The 21,426-nt window shown below is 41.5% G+C and overlaps 1 protein-coding gene across 2 annotated transcripts in view; it reads right to left on the minus strand.

Annotated features, from left to right (window-relative positions):
• Positions 1 to 21,426, minus strand: part of FAM131A (family with sequence similarity 131 member A) — a 469,936-nt gene that overhangs the window by 396,891 nt on the left and 51,619 nt on the right. The gene's annotated exons all lie outside the window — the stretch shown is intronic.

The raw sequence follows: 21,426 nt of genomic DNA on the forward strand, positions 1-21,426 counted from the left end.
GTGGGTGTGCACCCTGGGGTTGTCACCTGGTCGGTTTTCTATCAGCACCACAAGTATTATATTTTAATATCTTAGCCGGTACAAAAATAAACAAATGTTTAGCCCTCATGTGTACATACTTCAAACAGCAAATATAAATAGAAAATACTTTAAAATGTGTTCTAGAGCTGTGTTAATGATCCATGACTAATAGTTAAAGAAAGCAAGGGCAGAAAAGCCATATTATACATGAATAATTATGATTTTGTTTAAAGTCCTTTTAAGTATCATATCCGGGCCTTTGCAAACTCTTAAAACACCAATTGACCAGTATTTTCGCTTGGAAAGGTGGCAACCCTGTGTGCACTATACAAATGCACTCAACATAAGTTACTTATATCAGTTACCACTCATGTAACCCTTGGTGAGAAGGGGATTTTGGGCAGACTGAAATGGTGGTAGGAGGTGCAGAAATCCAACATTGGTATGCATTCCCAATCTGCCCCCCCCCCCCCAGGACATTGTGGCACAGTGAACGATCTAATATCAAGGGGGGGGGCATATTTTGGGGTATTGGAGAAAGAGTTCATTGTGAAAAAGTACTTATGTATCACTCATAAATTATTAAAAGAGCTTTTAACAAACTATTCTTTTTCCATAAGCAGCTTTTTTACATTGTCCCCGTTTTTTTCATTCTGATAGGTGAGAAATTGCAATTCTCCACTTTATATTATGTAAACTCAAACAATGGGTAATGTGAAATTAGTTTGTGTCAACAAGAAGTAAAAAACGTTGCAAATTGATTTTCCCTGTGTTTTGGCACCAGTTCCATGTTTCTGTAATACAGATCCCGGGGTACAAAGAGACGCCCTCTTGTGGTTATTTGCCGTCACACCACAAGGCGTCTGCCTGCAGTGGCCTTCAGGTAGCGTGGTGCTGAGCTCAGGCAGGTTAGGCCGTACCTGTGGGAACTGGTCTAGTGGTTTCCACAAATCACCCAGAGAATCAGAGATCCCACACTTTAATGTGTGTTTTTTATTTCTTCTTCCTAAGAATTCTACCAGGAACTGGGTTATTATAGAGGACCTAGGGGAGATTTCGAATTTACACTTCTCTGTTTCCTACTTTTCCAATTTGCTTTTTTTTCAGTCCCTTGTTCTCTTTAGTTCTGGCCATTCTCTTTTTTTTCTTTACTTCTCTTTTATTACTTCTCTTTTAACTCCATTGTTACCTCACATATTTCTCCTTTAGTCTCCCGTCCCCATTATTTCTGTATTTTCTAGCCTCAGACATTCTTCTTAATTTGACTCTTCTTTTCTATTTCTTTCCCCCTTTTTCTGTTTGCACTTTTCGTACTGCTTTTATTTATTTATTCCAACTCTTACCTATTTTTTCCTCCCTTCTAAATCATTTATATTTTCACCACTCTTACTTCTCTCTCTCCCTGCTCCTATTTTCTCTCAACTCCCCTACCCACCTTACTATTTATACTCTCCTCACTTTTTTCCTCCTCCTCTATATTCAATGTCACATTTCTATTTTTCTTTATTTATCCCCCATCTCCTTTCTTCCCTCTTCTTTTCTCTATATCTTCATCTCCCCTCTGTTTTTTTACAGCCCTAATACTTTTGGCATAGAGACTGGTTTCTCACCAGCCTTATGTAATGAAAATAATTAATAAAATGGATAATACATAAGTATGTGCAAACCCCACTATTGTTCAATTTATACACAGCGGACATGGAGAAGGCTCTGACTCGGGCTGCCCTGGCCACCCCAAAGATTGGTGGAAAAAAAAATCTTTTCATGCAATATGCTGATGACTTGGTTCTTTTTGACCACACGAGAATGGGGCTACAGAAGGTACTGACGGCTCTTGCCAAGTATAACGACAAAAACAGGCTTGTAGCAAACCCAAGCAAGTCAAAAGTAATTATTTTTGGTCACTACCCTAGGAAGAAAGCAATAAAATGGAGACTAGGCAACCTCCTTCTGGACTCCACGCAGCGGTACACCTATTTGGGCATTTGCTTCCAGGAATCGGGGCTTGCAAGCGCCCACCTTAAGTCTATCCAAGCCAAAGGTAAATCCATCACCTATGCCATTTGCAAGTTGCAAGCATCCTTACATAGCCCTTCCACCACGGCCATTAATAGAGTTCTCAAAGCCAAACTTATGCCGGCACTCAACTATGCTCTACAGGCATTTCCGGGCAAACTGAGCAACGAATTGGAAAAAATTCAGTGCAGAGCATACAAGAAAGTCTTCCATCTTCCAAGGTGTACTAGAAACACCCTTGTTCGCCTGGAGTTCTCGCTCAACCAACAAAATCTGGAAGAGTTGGCTGCTCTAAGTAAATACTACTTTTTAACAACGGCGGCACAGGAGAACACATTAAAGGCAGTCTTGAAATTTATTTTCACAGAGCTTGAGAACCCCTGGTCGGCCACCCTCCAAGTGGCTATTACCCAGCTCAAACTTGCAACGGACTCATGGAACCCTGAATATGTCAAATATTTTGCCATCAAGAATGCAATAAAAAAACAAGTGCGTGCGCGGTCACGGGAACTGGATCTGGACTCCCTGAGTAGAAAAGACTTGCATAAGACCTTGTGCCTTCCGCACACCCAGCATACTCCCAAACATCATCTCACGCAGGCGGTGGGCCGTGCAGCCCTCCATAAGATTTTGGCTTACAGACTACACCCACTGCCCCTTAAAGAACTATATTCCTGCGGTCAGGCCAGCTTTGAAGTCCAGGTTTGCAGGCTTTGCAAGTATAAACGTGAGTCCTTGGCCCACCTTCTGTTCTGCTGCCCAGCCCTACGCCTGGCCCGTAGTCTTTACCTCAGGCCAGTATTAAGACAATCGGGGTTACGCACCGCAGAGGAAGGGATTACTCATCTGTATACCCTTGCCACGGTAAAGCACATGGCGGCCTTTGGAAAGTTCATCTTTCAAGCTCGGGCTAGGTTGATGGCTTCCACAGGCCGGTCTCCAGAGTCTTCGGTCGGCCTATGAAGCCTTGCCCTGCTGGCTCTGCACCTACGGACCTTTGCAATTTCCTTGATTTTAACTTTTGTAATGGTTTTACCTTTGTATTTTGGTTTTATGTAATGGTTTTTAGTAACCAAACAAATAAATTCATTCATTCATTCATTCATTCATTCATTCATTCATGTACAAACATAAAGAGGCTTTCGGTCAGCCATCTTCATCTGTTCAACAGATTAAATGTCATTCACATTCCTCCCACTACAGCACACAGCGTAGACAATTGGTGAGCCCACTTAAGGGGTTGCCTCTCTTCCACTGTGAGTGTCTGCATATTTCCTGATTACATAGGCATATGTTCCTTAAAAGAGACCCACTTCAGTTTTCGGCCAGGTGGGCCAACATTCCAAGTTGTTCTTTTATTTCTTTATCCTTTATTTTTTTTTACTTCCTTGTGTGCTTAAACTCTGTCTTCAGGTTACATGAATTCACAGTCAATAGTATCTTTCTTTGCACCAAAAACAATCATATTGTCCTGTGATGTACGTTAAAATTAAATAGTTATGTTATACAATTGCCTGCTAGAATCCACATCTGATTTTCTATTCAAATTGTAGGTGATAGTACTTTTTTTTTTAATGTGAAATTGTTACTGGATGTGTAGACAGCCATGGCATTTTTTAGCGTTTTAAAAAATCTTTTCTAGTTATGTGGAAGATAAATGCAATAAAAACTTGTAAAAAAATTGAACCACTGCAGCACTTTGCTAAGATCAGCCACATTTACTGGCTTTGTCAATTCTAGCTCTCTTTCCCCTTACAATAATTTTCGTGTTTATCTCTCCCACTGCTCACATTCTCCACCTCTCCTACTTTGATTCCTTGTCTCTCTGCTCTGAGTTTCTGCTCACTGTTTTCAGTTTCTCCTCCCCTTTCTGTTATTTCCTATGGCTCCTCTACTTTACTTTCTTCAATCTATAATTCATTCCCTTCTGCTTGTTTCTCTGTTTACCATGTCTTTCCCTTTATTCCTCCTCCACTTCCTACTTGTTCTAACTTCCCTAACACTTTATCTCCTCACTTAATTAATTTTCACCACCTTATTTTCTCAAACCCTTCTCCTCTTCTTCCTCCTTCCTTGCTGTAAATTCACCAATCATCTGCCAAAGCTTTCTGCTCAATCCGCCCACACCTCAATCCTATTGGCCACAGAGCCGGAAGTCTGATCGATCTGAATGCGCGCTGCTCAAGGAGAGGTTGAGTCATGAGCGAGGGATGTAGACAGACAGGCTCGGGTCCAAAGCCGACAGTCTTAAATATGTGTCTCTTTTACATATTGCCTCGCGGAATCAGAATGCCAAACACTAAATGAAACCAACATTCTATTATTTTTGTCAATAATCTTGTAATTTCAGTCCTAGCAGTTTGTGTGCTAAAGCCAAGTAGAGGTAATGGCAGGCCTTGTGCTACATAAAGGTCACCACAGGCCTTACAGAGATGCCACATGTGGCCACAAGAGGACGTATCATGTTATGAACATTTGTAGAGCGCACAACTCATCCGGGAGGGTTACAGCGCTGAAAAACAGGAGTGGACTGGACTGTGCCAGGGCCTAGGCTAGGCGAAGAGACACGTCTTCAGTTTCGCATTAAATTCAAGAACCGATGAAGCAGGGTACCAGACTGCAACAAATGGTCTCAAAACAACCTTGCTCCAGAGGGAGTGCCTAAACAGCAAAATATTATTATTCCTTGAAAATTGGAAATCCTTGCATCAGAGCTGGGTAATAGCAAGGTGAGATGATAGTCAAGCATAATGGAACAGTGAGGTTCAGGTCGCCACCCGACATCCAAATCACTTTACACAACAATGCTCATATTCTTACACAATCAATATTTGTTGCCCATTCCAAAGGAATTGATTTAGAGGGATATGTGTCCAAAGGTTTGAAGAATTTACAGGCTAAACCACATTCCATTGCTACAGCAAACCAACTCTAAGCCACCACCTGCAAAGCCCCCTAGTGCACTTGCCTCTTGTCCATGCATATGTGCGCAACAAGCACCCGTAGCTCAGCCATTACGTGTTGGCTACTTATGTTATTGGAATCAATAAAGTGATTACTAGATGTACGAAGGACACCTAATGCATCCTGAAGAAAGAAAAGAAAGTTACAAATACAAAGAACAAAGACACACTTCTGTACTCATGGACTGTTATTTTGGACACCGAGTTGCTCACGTTCACATTAATTCATTTGAGTTGGGGTTTTTCCTCATCTAATTTGAGAGTGTTGCTGGCCACTCTCTTCCCTCTGGAGCACCATATATAGTTTTGGGATTACTCTGGAAATACTATAGGTTTGCGCAAACTATATCCTGCCACAGCAATTCTCTAATGTTATGAAATATGTCATAAGCATTGTAAGATCAGGGGTACTTAGAGCATGGTGAGGGCTCAAGTTACCTTATGGCCTTATAGCTGCTTGAAAATACTCTAACTATAACAGGTGAAGTTTTGTGGTTTTATATGTGTAAATTCAGAACCTAACTATAACGTCACTTATTTCAGCTGCTGTTTGAAAAATTTCAGGGTGATTTGCCAAGCGGGGCATGATAAAAAGGAGGTGTCCCAAAACACATCTTCGTCATGTAACTATAGTGATTTTGAATACAACTACAGCCCGAACTGTTGCATTGAATTACACCAAATTTGGTAGAAAGGTAGATCTTGGTCTGGAAAGAGGACTTTTTTTAATTTGGTGTAAATCCGTTCAGTAGTTTTTGAGTTATTAAAATTATTAAAGAAAAAAGATATCTAGAGACACAGAGGGTCCTCAGATCAGACAGATCTCCTAGTGTGATCCGATTGGCTGCTACCTCTTCAGCCAGGAAGTGGTGGCAGCCATCTTGGGACTCGGCCTAGTCCGAGTCCCAAGACAAAATATTTTTTAAAAAGACAAGGCGGCAGGGTAAGAATACCCTAACCCCCTAGACCTTGTGGTGGGGTCCCACAGGAACTCCGCTGGGGGCAAAAACTTTTTTACTTTAATTTTCCCGCAAATTTGCAGTAGGTCCGTGGATACAAAGGAAAAACAAAAAGCATGGTTTCCTGCATTTGTTTTTACTAGCCACCCGGATAGGCCGGGTGTCTGGGGAAATTAATTTTATAATGGAAAGGAGGTTGCCCCCGCCATGCACTGCTAATTATTCCACATCAGTCATGACATCTTCCATGATATCATTGATAATATCACTTAACATTTCCAATAAATTTATTGATGAGAAAACTGTGCATGGCGGGCACAAGTTATAATTACCTTAGGGCATGATTTATAGTTTCTTGGCATACGTATCACTAGAATAGCTAAATTTCTATGGTTTTATGTGTGTAAAATCTGAACCTAACTATAACGTCCCTGTAACTTTTGTTCTTTTTGTGAATTTCTGAGGTTTTTTAAATTCTATTTCCTAACTATAACGTCTCCGGGAAATATTCAATATAAGTCCCCCTCTAATCCAGCGGCTGCTAAACCCCTATACACCTAAAAGACTACTACCCTCTTCTGATCAGAGACTTCTTACTGTACCCAAGATCAAGAAAGCAAGAAGTGGAGGTCGCTCTTTTGCTTACCTCCCATGAAGCTCTGGAACTCGCTACCTCCAGCACTTAGATAGATTAGAGAAGAATCCAACTTCAGGATATCACTCGAAACATATCTTTTTGAATGACCTGCTTCTGTTTCAGCCACTTGGTAATGGACTTGTTCCTCAGTGCTAGGAGGCCCGTCGGGTAGACAATATTCTTAAGTCCAGCACTCTACAAACAGGTAATGATAGTCTATATCACACAGGATTATTTCAATTTCTTCAGATGTTGATATTACTAAATCTTGGCAAATGATGAATCTTCAGTGGAGTATTTATAAATTCTTTATTTATTCCAAAAAGCTCTTTCTTCAGTAAAAACAGACTGTAGCCGATGCCCGTCGGGTAGTCATGTGCTTTACAAATCCTTAGCATTGCATAGTATGTTGTCATTCAGAGCAATTAAAATCTAGATGTCATCTGCATAACTCATAAACCTCAGTCCAAAAGAACAAATGTGCAGAGCTAACAGGTGCACCATAGAATAAAAAGAGTAGTGTTCAAGGAACAGCCATGAAGAACTCTGTGCAATAGGTTTTAATTCAAACTGATGGCAAAGGAGATATACTGCCTGCAATCTAGTAGGCAGGTAAGATTTGATCAGCCAATGAGCGACCCTTGTATGTTAGAATAATTGGTCATCTAATATAAATACCAAAGCCGCTTAGGTGCCTTGAAGTGGCCATAATCCCAACTGCGCTGCAGCCAACACATTATATGTGTCCTGGAAAGAGGAACGTTTCCTTAATAATAGCGTTTTCTATCATCTCGAAAGGGGGAAACACACCCCTCATGAGTGGAAGAATGAACCACAATGCATGGTGATTATTCACTCTAGCATTGACCTGCCGGTTTCCCCCTTTGTATACTGACACAGGTCGCCAACCCATGTTAGTACACTGAAGTATTTTTAACGTACACTGCAGCGTTTGTTCGCCGCTTACAATGATATGCTAAAGAAACATCCAGCCTTTAATTGTAATGTTAATGTTAATGAGTCTTATAAAGCGCACGAATACCAGAAGGTGTCTTGGCGCTGGTTTAGAGTAATGAAGACATGCAGGTGAATCTGGGTTATCTGGTGTTAAAAAGCCAGGTCCTGATGAGATCCCCAATCCAGTGCTTAATTTGAGCAGGTGCTTTCCGGTGCTCGACACCAGCATTTAATTGTCAGCACCGGCAGTTCACCACATGGTGGCGTGGTCGGGTTAATTTGGAAAGGAGCTCAACATCTGTCAATTCGCATTGAAAATTAATAATAGCCGAGTTTCACGCCATTATTTTAGCTTTGTGTGGCCTGAAATAGTCTGTATTGTCACACTTGCAGGAGTGTGATGGTACTGGCATTGGCAGTACTGGCAGGGGCAATGGGTGGTGCAGGCTGTAGTGGCCTTCCGAGAAGGGCCCTGGCACTTACTTTTTTACAAACCATAGCACCGCCCCAAACAACGTATGACATACTCGACATGGTAACAGGAGATAATGAAGGGGCAGAGGCTCTTTAAAACTTACACACACTCTCCACAATTGGATAGATCCTTCACTATGGCAATTCCTACATGATGCTGAATGGATTATTTTGAAAGACATTAACCCACAGGGACTTGAGGATCAGTGAACGGTGTACACTGTGGACTGCATTGTCTGTTTTCTTTATTTATTATTGGTCTTTTGACCAAAGCTGCAAGGTTACTTTCTTCTCTTGGGACCTTGGGTCTTGAATTTCACACATAAACACAAGTTAAGAACATAAACAGTTGTGCAATGTGCCTTGAATAAATTGGAAATAATCATGTGATCTGAATGAAAATGCTTGCACCGTTGAGTTGGATGATAGGGGTGATTTATCGGACTGTACATAAAGTGCTTAAAAATGCAGCGATAAGAGTATTTTTAAAATTCCTGGTATCACTTTTCTGAGAGGAGACAGCCTTGTCCTTGCTAAAACCACCTCAGGTGGCCAAAGAGACCACACATCCTTACAAAAGAAGACCTATAAAGGTCACCACATTTGTCTGTTTGCGACATCAAAGATGGTATAATGGATTTTCTGAGAACAGGTTCAAAGTTTTGAGGGGCTAACTTTGGTCTGTCGTGCCTTTTGGTTTTCTTAGGAGGTACCTTCACACAGACAGGTCTTCCACTGCCTTGATGCTAGGAACTCAAGGCATGGTAAACTCACAGTAAAAACACACTGGTCCTGATTTAGAAGTTGACAAAAACAGGGGCCCAGTATTTGGCGGTACTCCCACCCCACCGAACATGCAGGGGAGAGGAAGTGCCCTCACGGCTAGAGCGGTCGACCTCGGCGGTCGACCTCAGAGCTGGGGAACCGGGTTCGAGTCTCGGCAGGGACGCTCAACATCCTGTGATTCTGGGCAAATCACTTAATCTCCCTGTGCCTAGCAAAATGAATGTGTCCATCTGTAACGCAACTGATGCTCATGTAAAGTGCTCTGATACCTTCGGGTCTAGTTTGCGCTATATAAAACTAAAAAAACAAATGTAGCTCTCCGATCTAGTTAGAGTCAGAGGATATACTATGTTCACACCGGCGGAACTTGAAAAGGCTCTGCGTGTGTACATTTCTGAGCTGGCAGGTCCTCTGTCCAATGGCCTCCAGGTTAGTGACTTTTTGTCCCTGCCTTTGTCTGCCATGATCAAGCAGCAGAAATAGAGAACAGACACCACTTGTAGGGAGAAAACTCCCTCCCTGTTGAGGCTATCTGTTTTTTGTACTGAGAAAACAAACTTTATCTTCGGGAGATTATATTCTCAATACAAACCGTTTGCAGAGCATGTGGTCTAAACGTGACCCTTCTCTGCAAACATTTCAGTTCTGTAAAGGGCTCCTGCCGGGTAGAGAGGGATCTCCGAATAGGGGAGATTGTCCCACACTGGGTTAGCAGAGGCCACGTCTTTCAGCCTACTGGTCAATTAATCAATCAATCAGGATTTGTAGAGCGCAGGTGCTTCACCCGTGAGGGTCTCGAGGCGCTGTCGGATCATGCTGCTTGTTCCCCAATTGGTTGGTGGACCAGCGAGGGCATTTCAGATCCTCTCAGTTCTAATATTCTTAGAAGCCATACATTTCTAAGGGCCAGATGTATGAAAGGGTTTTGCCCATTCTGTGTCTATGGGGAAATGTGTTGATACATATGACCCTTAGTCAGTAGCCAATCAAAGGCATGTAGCATTTATTACCCATTATTTATGCACCACAGCCTGCAACAGCTCAGGATGGATTTAACCTCTGAACTGCCTGGCTATTCAGCCTGAATTTAAAATCGTCCTTAATTACCTAATTACCATAGACTGGTTTTGCCATAAAATGGAATTAATCAATTCTATGAATTCATATTCACAAATATAACTACATCTTGATGGTCTGTTCGGACCTACCGTTATCCAGGAGTCCTTGGAGGGTTGGCTGATTTTACGGGCCACGACCTTAAACAGGAACTAATTGGATACAAGGGTTGGATCCACGATTATGAGTGCAACCCCAGTCCCCTGGGACTGTTTCCTATTTTCAAAAACTATTGAAAACTGAAAACTGATCTCATGAAGACATGTTGATATCAGCTCCTGAGGGATTGCTAACCACGTTTTCGATACAGCCAACAAGTCCAGCTCATGTTCTGTCACAATACAGTGAAGGAAAGAAGAGGATTCCCTTGAGACAAAGCTAAGTGGAGGTTTACAATCACTTTCTAAGTTAAACAGGGAAAGAGTATTGAAAGGGGCAAAGCTAAACCCTTTTTGTAAGACCTCTTCTTCTACCTTGGCCAAGACTCTGCTGGAGAGGTTGACTATTGGGAATTCTTCTACCTCCAGTATTGTTTGCTTCTTGTGGCTATATATTCCCTGGAACTGTTCTGAGGTAGATGGTTCCGAGGGGGTTCTTGACGATTGTAGCCCCTGTAGTTCCGTTGTCCACGGTTTGGTCGTCTGTCTAAAAAAGATTCCCGGGAGAAATTAGCGCCCCCTCGATTCTCAGGTGGTCTCTCTGGTTCTTCCTCACTACTGGACCCGGAGGTTTCTGAGAATGTAACACGTTTGTTGCCTCCTCTCGAATAAATCGGTCTTTGGTGATTAGGTCTATCCCAGCGTGGTTCATTTTTGTTAGAGAAGTAATCTTTATGGGTGTATGGATAAACTAGCTCTTCTGAGTATTTCTCTACATCTTTTTTGAATTTCTTTGATTTTTTATTAGATAAGTATTCTCGATAACCTTCTACATCCTGGTTGATTTCATCTAATTTTTTCTTTGCATCATCTAGCGCTGGCGATTGTTTAAGTGATGTTTCCAATTTCTCAAATACTGCTTTTTCCATTTCTATAATTTCTTGTGCTGTTTCTATTATTAATATTAACCAGTCACGACTACAGCGATTTGCTATCATGGTCCAGGTCTCTATACATTTTGGGTGTTCCACAAACAGTCCTGGTTCGTTACGGACCTGCAGTCCTATGGGAATAACTCCCTCTTTAAGATAATCAATAAAGAATTCAGCATGTAGTTCGGTTCTGATTAACTTTTTTTTGGTATTAAGTATTTTCATTAGTTGGTCATGGCTGGCATTATTTAGCCCCGCGGAGCTATTTGCCCTGGAATTCAGATTCATCAACCTGCTGTATTGATCATCAGAGAAACTAAAGGTTTTCAATTTATCCATATTGGTGATTAGCGTGTCTTAATCCACGCATACACACCCACAATAAGGGTATAGTGATGAGACATAAGGGACAGTATTAATATCATATGTAAGAAAGGGACCATAGGACAACTATAGGAATGCTATTGCTTCATTAGGAGGGAAATATGGAGACAAAAAACTGTATAATTGTTTACTTAACCTTCAAAATCATATGATCTGTGTATTTTGATCCAGCCAATGTGCATGTTTTTTTGGTGTGAAATTGTACAATTCAGCCATTATACAAAATGTTTACTGCATTAGTCTGACGTATATTATTTGTACGATATCTATTTCAGGGCGATTGTAAACATTCCCTGGTGAGGACAGAATAAATCTTGTCTTGATAAAGGTGGTAACCAATAAGAGAACCCACCGAAACGCGTCAACGCTACTTACCGTACAATTAAAGTCTCCATAACCAGATTTGATATGCCGATGTCGTAGCAGTACAACACTGGTTGTTTAACCACGGAGCAGGAATGTACAAGTTGTAACCAACAATTTTTATGTTGTACAGTGAAGTAGTGTGGCTCACTGGTTAGAGGCGGCAGACCCGAGAGCAGAGGACGGCCCGGGACCAGGGTTCGATTCCCGGCGCGGCAGGTTTCTGGACCCGAGTCAGCGGACTCGATAATTCTCTCGCCTCGGTGCCCACTCTGATCAGCGTTCACACTCGGCAACTCTGGGCATTAGCTTGCCTCATCTTCACTAACGGCCCCACCAGACCGCCGGGATGCCTGGTCTCACCCTGGAGATACCCATTAAGGGACCATCTCTCAGGGAAGCCAGGAAGGGTTTCGCAGCGGTCGAAGCACCTTGGGACCCTCCGGGTAAGTAGCGCGCTATATAAATGCCTATACATTTACATTTACATTTACCCATTTTTGTCTGCTCTCGATAGTGCGGGTCATTATTGAGTGAATTGTTTTATTGTGTTTTATTCTCAGGGACTTAGATTAGTTTGCCCTATTGTGTGTTTTAATTTATTCAAAATAAATGAATTTTTAACTTTCATATGTTTCTGTTGTATGTACCTTTGACACTGTAAGGTTTAGTATTCTAAACCTCCACTTAGCTTTGTCTCAAGGGAATCCTCTTCTTTCCTTGGTTTAATAACCCCAATTCCCTTGGCTGACTCAAGGGGTACCTCTCCCTTTTTTACTCACAATACCGTGAAGGTCATAGCATTGGGACTTGCAAGAATGGGAGGCCGCTCCTTTTCTTGTCTTGGCCCCAAAATCTGGAATTCTCTTCCGATGTCCTTGAAGAATGACCCGTCCTATCTCAGCTTTCCAAAAAATCTTAAAACTTGGCTCTTTTAGTAGCAAATGGTTCTTGACTGCTCTTTTCTAGCAATTTGTGTGCTAGGCGCCGGGAAACCCTTTTTGGGTAGCTGTGCGCGTTCCAAAACTAATTTAATAATAATAATAATTGGGAGACCACTCATTGAGCATTAATGTCACTCATTTTAGATGACGCCCAGTGTATTTGTCCTTGACATGCGTCCATGCCTCTGTAATTGAGCCTTCCTCACTAATGCTCAGCGGGCTGTTGTCCTTGACTTGCGTCCTTGCCTTTGTCCTTGAGCCTTCCTTGCTAACATTCAGCGGGATCTTTGTCCTTCACCTGCCTTTGTCATTGTCCCGTCCTCACTAACAATCAGTGGGCTCTTTGCCCTTTACCTACGTCCATGCCTTTGTCGTTGAGCCTTCCTCACTAACACTCAGCGGTCTCTTAAGTTCTGTTTGACTAGATTGCCATTACTCTTCCAGTTGCTCACTCTGCACTTGCAAACTTTTCAGAACACCCCCTGAAAGTTTCTTAAAATGGGTCACCCTTAGAAACTAAAGAGCCCCTCTCTCAACAGACTCCTTCGGGTTCCTGAAGTCGTATCCGAATCGCTCTTCTTTCCCTAGTGCTGATTCCAATAGGCCTGAAAGCCACTGCCCGCCCATTCCTCGGGTCTGCCCCAAATGAGGTAAAGCACTGAGCTTTGGTGATCATGAAAAGCGGCTGGTAGGCCAGCTGTTCCTTGAACCCACACCAAGAGGTTGAAGCATCAGCAGCAATTTTTTTCAATATCTATGCCACCCTTTCATAGACCACTGCCTTCTTCTCATCAAATTTTACTGCAGCTATGTTTACTTTCAGTGGATGAATAAATACCGCCTGTGCCCCCTAACGCTCTTGCTAGTTTTTCTACTCACTGCTTGTTTCCACTGAGAAAGATCACCCTTCTACTACAACACTTGTTTATCAACCACCAGATCTATCTATGCCCGTGGTCATTAGGGCTGGGAGATCACTTTCCCTTCCCTGCTTCAGGATTGGCAGACCTTCCGTTGGCGGCTTCTTCCAAGCCACCCATTTGGCAAGGCGGCAGACGAAGGAACCCTCTAACCTCCACAGAATGTGAATGAGCAGAACAGCCTGGGGTGCGGTCTAAAATATTTTGTGAATCATGAGTAGTAATTAAAAAGGATCAACTAAAAGTAGCTCTGTTGTCTAAGCAACTATGTTTAAAGTTGCCTGATAAATTGATGTAATTTGGGAATAAATGATAGTTATCAGATTTAAACGTTCCCTTTTGTGGGGGTCAAAGAATTCCTGATTCAAGACACCAATAGAAGAAACTAATATGCAGAGGGAAGGTATCCTGTTAAATTATGGCTGTACATTCCGTCTGTCAGATTGAGTATTTTTTAAATAAAAGATTTCACAAGTTGTATTCTGTGTGACCAATTGTTTCAACAATTTAATTATTAAAGTAATATGTTTATAGTGCTGAGTTTAAAAAAACTCACTGGACCATGTGGTCAAATAAATTCAAAGACACATCCAAACACAGGGCGAGAGTATGGCACGCCCATGCCTTCGGACGCCTATATAAGTGTATGAAAACAAATATTACCTGATGCAATGTGAACTCTGGAGTGATTTATTTTCAAAATCACTTTTTTAATAAAAGTGCTCCGTTGCACCAAATTCTCAAGTACACAAATTGAATATAATTGCAAATTCTAGAAAGAACCAGTTTGAGGATCAGATTTCCACACTGTTAATTTCGCAATAATCTTCCCACTCCCCAAGAGCACATTAATATCGCAATCCTCAATCATTCATTTAAAGAGACCTGTAAAAGTCAAAAGAACAAGACCTTCATTAAAAATCACTATCTACACATAACTCATTATTTTGTCTATTTAAGAAAACTTCAAACTTGAGAAAAAATATTGAAATATTTTTTTCTTATTTAATTGCAAATTTTCAAAGACATTATTTGAACATAATTGCAAATTCAAGAACGCAACAATTTGTGGACCAAATTTCCGTACTATTCATTTCGCAATAATCTCCCCCTTCCTCAAGAGCACATTAATATCGCAATCATCAATTATTAATCAAAAGACACCTGTAAAAGACAAACGAACAAAACCTTCATTAAAAATCACTATCTATGCATAACTCATTCATGTGTCGATTATGAAAATTTCAAGCCTGTCTGAGAAATAAAACAAACCCAACCTGTCTAAAAAAAAAAGAGAAAAATGTTCTTAGATAATAAACTTGTCCTGTCAGCGTGCCACGCTGTTTCTGCTTTCATCCGTCTTCTCTTCTACCAAATCCTTCAAAACCCATTATTCATGTTATTAATCTGTCTTTTTTCTCTTTGTACTGTAGGCCCATCGCTCACACTTAGTTAATAAAAAATGTAACTTCATTTTTCCTGTAATTCGTCCAAGATGTGCCACTTGTATTAAAAATATATATATATATATATATATATATATATATATATATATATATATATATACATACATATATACATATATATACATATATAGATATATATATCGCAAGAACAGAAATCCAGCAAAAAAGGAATTCAGGCGAGCCCACAAGGTAGATGCAGCAGGTAAAAGTTTAATCCCGGTAGGAAATAAGGCACGTTTCGACCACGTCCGTGGTCTTATATATATATATATATATTTCTTACAAGACTTTGTAAAAAACTTGCCCTCCTTTATCCTTGACACGAGTGATCTACCCAGGAGACTCACCGATTTTAGATGGAATTCTAATTATATTCTGGTGTCCATGGACGTTACTTCATTATACACCAGCATATTCCATCAAGATGGACTGAAAGCTATCCAACATTTTCTTGGGAAGAGAGAAGCCTGCTTCCAAGAACATTCGAAAATGTTACTAGACATGATCTCCATATGTTTAGAAAACAATGTTTTCTTATTTGCCAAACAGCTATTTTTACAGACCAGGGGTGTGGCAATGGGGGCCTTCTTCTCTCCCAGTTACGCCTGTTTGCACATGGGGTACTGGGAGGAGCAGGTCCTGATGATGAAACATACTGCCACCATCAACTCCAAAGTGAAACTCTGGTCTAGGTATATTGACGATCTGTTCTTTGTTTGGGATGGTACTGAGAGTGAGGTGAGGGAATTCATACAAGAACTTAATGTCAATAACCTTAACATCCAGTTCACCAGCAGTATTAGCACTCAGTCCATTGTGTTCCTGGATGTGGAAATCTTTGTCCAGGACGGTAACCTTCACACCAAACTGTATCGAAAGCCCACGGCGGGGAACACTCTGCTGCACGCTGGTAGTCATCATCCAGCGCACCTGATATGGAGTATCCCCTATGGGGAGATGCTCCGTATAGGAGAATCTGCAGCAGTGAAGAGGAATGCCGGCTGGCGCAATCCCACTGTAGGGCTCGTTTCCTTCAAAGGGGCTACAAACCTGAGATTATAGATAATGCTACACAAAGGGCCAATAAAATAGAGAGGTCAGCACTCCTGGGCTCAGGAGTTGAAAGCCAGTAGCCTCCCACTAATAGATCTTGTGAGGAGACTAGATTAATTATTGGATACAGTAACCAGCATAAAAGCATCCACAAAATCATCAAGGACAATTGGTCCTTGATATTTAGTGACCCTGTTATTGGCCCTGCAATGCCCAAATACCCTAGCATTACCTACCGTAAAGCTCGGTCCATGCAAGATAGCTTGGTTTCTAGTAGCCCAGAGGTGATCACAGGATCTTGGTTAGATCATAGCAAGGGATTTTTGAAATGCTCTACCTGCAAAGCCTGTAAGCATGGTATTAGCAAGTCGGAGGTTAATACACCACTTTCACCTTTCCCAATCAAAATCAAGCAAAAACTAAACTGCAAATCTGAATTTGCAGTTTACGTTTTGGAATGCCAGTGTGGGCTCAGATATGTGGGCAGTACCAGCCCACAAGTCCACAAGCGAATCCTACAACATCTGCGTGCTATCACTAATGCAGATACGGCATATCCATTAGCCAGACATTTTGAGAAAGTCCATGGGAAAGATGCCTCTGTTTTGAAATACTATGTGATAGATTGTGTTCCTCCCCAGAGGAGAGGAAGTGATAGAGAGTCCCTACTTCGGAAATTAGAGACTCGATACATCATATCACTAGACACTAAGGCACCGCAAGGGCTTAACATTGGGGAGGACTGCCACACCTATCTATAGTATCCTGTCAGCTTTGCTACATGCACATTGCACTTTTTTCCTCAGTACTGTGATTATCTTGTAAAAATGTATTTGAACTAGAGATAAGATATTATAACATGCATCCTGGACCCTCTTTGACCTTTCTGTAATAGATCTTTTACAAGATCAATGATTTAAAAAAATGTTGCACTCTTTCATGGTAGCACTTTACAGCCATTTGACATGTTTTGCACTAATTAAGCGTATTTGCACATAGAAATTTGTACTTTTTACCTCAGTGCTAGTGTATAGCCCACATGGGCATTATACCTTCTGAACACATTTGAATCCATGACAACAGGGATCTTCTGTTATTTTTCTGCACTTTCCATACATCTGTTTGTTTCAACCTGTATATGGCACAGTGCCTTGTTGATATTTTAATGCCAATATAATTATTCATAATTATTTATTAGGCTTTTAACTTTTATATTCATTTTAGAAGTTTTTTAGCCGTTGCCATGAATTCGTAAATTACGCTCGGTTACTGAGGTTTTACAAGTTGTGAGTGTTAAAATGTATGTTACCGCAATTTTGTAACATAGGTTATCAACTTGTATACTTCTTGTGCAATACTTGCATTTATGCTGCAATATAATGTTTGTAACACTTTGGAAACTTAAGTATTTTTTTGCTTTCCATAACATGTGATGGCACTCTTGCACTTTAAATGGGTGGTCAGCCCTCATGACGTTGTCATGTGATCAAGGCTATCTTTAGCCGAAACGCGTCATGGCGGACTGGTGCTGGGCTAAAAATTAAATAAAAGAAAACTTGCAGCTTCCTGGGTCTCGCTGGTTCCTGTTTGTTTGAGTAGCCATACGCGCTGCGCTCGCCGGCTTTGGGAACTTAAACATACCTCATATATATATATATATATTAAAGCTCCAAGTTTGCCCCCAAGGCATAGAAGCACTCCACACCAGGTAACAGTGAGCCATTTATTGGTAGAGAACAGCAACAGCACACCAATGCGTAATTCCAGCTTCCTGTCGTCGAATAGCCTGGCGCGTTTCACTGCCTTTAGCACTTTCCTCAGAGGCTCGACAGTCTTTGCAGGCACAGCTGAACCACCGCCCTAAAGTACACAGTTCACGCCCTCAGATGGGCTGCTTCATTAAGCATCGTGGCCTTATGGGTCATGTAGTCCAAATTCAACTCCCGAATGGGCGCCTTGTTTACTTGCTGGCGAAAAAAAATATAAAAAACCCTCAGATGAGCCTCAGCATGCTGTTCTGTCCATAATTCCATACCCGATGTCCCACCTGGCGGCTCCGTATCATGTGAAGCTCGTGGCCCCCACTGTGGCGGGGTGGTGCCTCTATCGCGGCTGGGCTGCCGCGTTAATATTAAAGCTCCAAGTTTGCCCCCAAGGCATAGAAGCACTCCACACCAGGTAACAGTGAGCCATTTATTGGTAGAGAACAGCAACAGCACACCAATGCGTAATTCCAGCTTCTTGTCGTCGAATAGCCTGACGCGTTTCAGTGCCTTTAGCACTTTCCTCAGAGGCTCAACAGTCTTTGCAGGCACAGCTGAACCACCGCCCTAAAGTACACAGTTCACGCCCTCAGATGGGCTGCTTCATTAAGCATCGTGGCCTTATGGGTCATGTAGTCCAAATTCAACTCCCGAATGGGCGCCTTGTTTACTTGCTGGCGAAAAAAATATAAAAAAACCCTCAGATGAGCCTCAGCATGCTGTTCTGTCCATAATTCCATACCCGATGTCCCACCTGGCGGCTCCGTATCATGTGAAGCTCGTGGCCCCCACTGTGGCGGGGTGGTGCCTCTATCGCGGCTGGGCTCACTGTTACCTGGTGTGGAGTGCTTCTGTGCCTTGGGGGCAAACTTGGAGCATATATATATATATATATATATATATATATATATATATATATATATATATATATATCGTTACACCGTTTCACGACCTAGTGTATTTAAACAATTCATCCAGTAATGCGACATATTTCTCCTATCTTCAACTTTGTCCGTTATTTTAATGATATCAATAAAATGAAATTGAAGTTTGCTCAAATTGTAATTTTCTAACGTCTAATTGATTTACTCCTAATGATTTTGCATTACATGTCCTGATATTACTTTTAGGGTATGTTACATGAGTTTTTCTTTCTGTCACACAAGCATACACACACATATCTATCTATCTACACACACACACACTGGCAGTTACAACTGTATTGTTATATTTAGGTGATAGAGCTTCTATAGGAAGTTTTTTTTTGTTTTGCTAAGAACTTTGGCCCCGTTTGACAAATGTCATGAAACTTTAGAAGAAAAAAAAAGTTCATCTACCTTGGTTCCTTCCCGGAAAGTTTCATGATGAGCCAAGAAAAAGGGAGTAGGTCCCTAAATGTCGATTTTCCATGTTAAATCTCTCAAAAAACTTCTGTTGCAGTTACAGAAAAAACGGCTGAATGGAATGACGCCAACTTTGGCAAGAAGTTAAAACTGTACTCAGGAAGTGTGCTTTTCATTGCTTGGTGTAAATCCATTCAGCCATTTAAAAAAAAATTGCCTTGTTTCAAAGGTGCTCAAGGTGGGCTTGAAAGAGTTAAAAACAATAGGTATATCTGGATGGTTGGTCTTGTCGGCTTCCTGGGTTGCCATAAATTAAAAAAACAGCACATTCTAATTGGCCAAGGGAGCTTTTTCACAAAGCAATCTGATTGGCTGGCTGAAACCCAAATTAAAATGTTGCAGCCACCATTACAGGACTCAGATCAGGCGTCATAGCAATATAGAGTAGGTACACCCTAACACCCCATAGCACGCGTGGAAGCATGGGTGTTCGAGAGGGACCCCACCCGTCAGGCCAATATTTAAAAACAATTTAGGCCGCCAGTATCACAGTGCTTGCGTGGGACTCATTGCAGCACTCCTGTGGGAACCGCCAAACATGCTTCATCTCGATTGTACCATACAGATGAACTTTGGGCGTCGGATCCGCAGTTCCAAAAAATTGTTTAAAAAATGTTTACTAAAATAAAATATGAGCTGAGCATCTGTTTGGGGAAGGGCATACATGGGGGTGGGGTGCCTGTTGTGCACAGCTTTGGAGGTGGCCACTGATAAAGGAGCTAGGCACGGGCCCTGTTTGGAGGCCAAGCCCATGGAACAATCTCTACTGCGCAAGGCCGAAGGCCAGGGCTGCAGGACTTTGGCCACCTGAGGGGGGTTGGTTACCGGTGGGTGGGTTCGGCGCAGCCGGGATCTGCAGTCAGCCACTTGCTGTGTACGGCAAAAGGCTGTGCCCTGCAGAAGCTTGCAGCCCATGCGAGGTTGGCTTCCAGTGTTAGTGGTTGGTTGCCTGGCCATGCCAGAAGCCAATCCTAACGGTCAACCTCCCTGCAACAAATGGCAACAGGCTGTGAGCAGCGGTGGAATAGCCACCCACATGGGGTTGCTCCTGATACACCATGCGTTGCGCATGGCCAAAAACTATGAGCAGCAGGGCGTTGCAGGCCAGGCCATCCGACCAACTCCTCTCCGTGCACAGCTGAAGGTGAGGGCGTTGGTTGAATATAATCAAAAGATTGCAGAAATTCACAGAAAAAAACAAAGGGTAAAGTCACATTATAGTTAGATTTGGTAATAAGATCTTGGGTTACGTTAAAAAAAGAAACAAAAATTACTGAGGTTAAAGTGACGTTATTGTTAAATATGGCAATAAGATGTTAAAAATAAAAAAAACTGAAATTCACTGAAAACAACATGTTAACATGACCTTATAGTTAGGTATCCTAATAATATCTTACCTCATGTTTAAAAAAAATCACTGATATTAAAGTGACATTATAGCTAGGTATGAGAATAACACTCTACTTAACATTTTTTTTCAACTTGAAATCCACTGAAAAATAGGTTAAAGTAACACTATAGCTGGGTGTTGAATTAAGATAAAAACGAATGTTTAAAGGCCAAATAAAACACAGAAATTCAACAGTTATTCATTACTGAGCTAACCAGAACTTGTGCCACAGCCATGCACTACTTATGACCTCACATAATACATCACTCAAATCAAAATCTAATCGAAGTTCGTTTGAGTGTTGGAGGCACCCATAAAAGCACAATTAAATAGTCAAAGATCACTAATTAGCAGAGCATAGCATTTCTAAAATGTATGGCTGGTTTCAGAAAGGACCCCACATAAAAACATCCTCACCATTTAATAATTGTAAAAATCTTAGTACTAATCTACACTGGACGAATTTGCAGTTCCTTAATCAAAGAATTATTATTATTTTTGGTTGAAATGGTAAAGAATTTACAAAACAAAAGAGACAGTGCAGCAAGGACTGAAGAGACACTCCATCACATGGGCAAGTGCTAGCTGATAAGTCTTTCTGAGTGATACCAAGAGGGAAACAGAGCATAAATTATAAATATAAGTGCACCCACCCTAAATCGAAACAGCAGGGACCTCTCCCATCACACTTGTGATACAGAAAGGTAAAAGTCTGATGCAGAGCAATTTTTTATATATATCGTTTTACTAAAGATTTTCCATGCTCCACAAATTCTAGAAA

The sequence above is a fragment of the Lissotriton vulgaris genome, chromosome 11, assembly GCF_964263255.1.
Source record: "Lissotriton vulgaris chromosome 11, aLisVul1.2, whole genome shotgun sequence".
NCBI classification, from domain to species: Eukaryota; Metazoa; Chordata; class Amphibia; order Caudata; family Salamandridae; genus Lissotriton; species Lissotriton vulgaris.